This window comes from Anoplophora glabripennis, unplaced genomic scaffold, assembly GCF_000390285.2.
Source record: "Anoplophora glabripennis isolate ALB-LARVAE unplaced genomic scaffold, Agla_2.0 scaffold464, whole genome shotgun sequence".
Classification (NCBI taxonomy): domain Eukaryota; kingdom Metazoa; phylum Arthropoda; class Insecta; order Coleoptera; family Cerambycidae; genus Anoplophora; species Anoplophora glabripennis.
The window spans coordinates 214,554-216,315 of record NW_019416545.1 but is presented as its reverse complement, the minus strand read 5'-3'; the positions used below and the strand labels follow the sequence as shown (position 1 = coordinate 216,315).

Here is a 1,762-nt window from a genome sequence, read left to right as displayed (position 1 = left end):
TTCATATTTTAAACCGGACATTTGGACACTCATTATCCATTATTGTTCATTATTCATTCATTCATTCATTCATTCATTATTCATTATTGTCACTCATATCTTACGTAATAATAGTTTTAGAGAGTGACTAATTAATTCATCTCCAACTGTTTTACTTTTATATTTTTTTTAAATTTCTGAATAATATTAATCTCTAGGCTGTTAGAGAGAAAAAAATGTACTTACTCTGTTTAATCTCAAACATCAAACCGTTTTCGAATATACATTTGCACAATTGTGAGTGCATCTGTATCATAATAACAAGTTTGTATTAAAGAAAACCTTTTATTTATAAAATTGTTACCTTTTAGCAATGCAAAAAATTTCTAGCTTTGAGATTCCATTGATATTTTAGATTAAAGACGTAGCTATTTTAAATAAATAGACATTATTGAAAAAAAAAAAATGTTTCCGATACCGGGAATCGAACCCGAGCCTCCTGGGTGAAAGCCAGGTATCCTAGCCACTAGACCATATCGGATAATAATATCGGTTCAGATATATTGTAGAGAACCGCCAGTATTGGCTGTTGTAAACAAATAAAATTTTAAAAATATTGGAAGTTTTTTAGTAGTATTAACGTCAAGTTTTAAAGAAAAATACTACACATTTTAATAATATGTTGTACTTGTTAAAAGTAAAAACTGTTAAACATTAAAAAATTATTTCTCAAACAAATTCGATTTTAGAACCGGATCTTTTAGTTTTAATTAATCTATAGGCGATATAGTTATAATTTATTATATAATTGTAAATAAATATCTATTTATTACTAATATTTAGTTGCACCTACTAAAAGTTTGTCTACCGTTCCATTGAAAATGCCCTAATCCTGTTATAGTCTTAAGCCTTTTATTACTTTGAAGAATTTAAACTACTTTAGATGATATATAATGCCATATTTGCCAAATATATATTATAGGTTGTGATAAAACAGTGTTTAAATTATTTAAATAAATATAAACAATTTGTCGGAATTACGTCATAATGCACTAAATAAAAAGTCAGTATACAGTGTGGCTACGATTTAGGTGACACAGGCTTATAACTCAGGTGTTAATTGACGAATCTTTTTCAAATTTTAACCACTTATGCATATCAATGGGGTGGACATTTGAGGATCATTAAACTTACGTATATCCATAGGTGTGCGTTAGGGGAAATTAAAAGGGGGTCGATTTTTCGGTATTTTTTATTAGCGAATAAAATACGGAAATGCTGATGCCTTAGTCTTAATCAGTATCATCGAAAATATACCCATGTCAAGTTTCATCCAAATCGTATACTGGGTTGTACAGAAAATTCATTTAATACAAATGTAAATGATTTAGGTGACACAGGCCTATAACTCGGGTGTTAATTGACGAATCCTTTTCAAATTTTAACCACTTATGCAGACCAATGGGGTGCACATTTGAGGATCATTAAACTTACATATATCCATAGGTGTGCGTTAGGGGAAATTAAAAGGGGATCGATTTTTCGGTATTTTTTATTAGCGAATAAAATACGGAAATGCTGATGCCTTAGTCTTAATCAGTATCATCGAAAATATACCCATGTCAAGTTTCATCCAAATCGTATACTGGGTTGTACAGAAAATTCATTTAATACAAATGTAAATGATTTAGGTGACACAGGCCTATAACTCGGGTGTTAATTGACGAATCCTTTTCAAATTTTAACCACTTATGCAGACCAATGGGGTGCACATTTGAGGATC

General features: G+C 29.9%; 1 non-coding gene across 1 annotated transcript; it reads right to left on the bottom strand.

Annotated features, from left to right (window-relative positions):
• Window positions 1-448: 448 nt before the first annotated feature.
• On the bottom strand, window positions 449-520 carry Trnae-uuc. The gene has a single exon. It is a non-coding gene; the product is annotated as a tRNA-Glu (tRNA).
• Window positions 521-1,762: the final 1,242 nt, after the last annotated feature.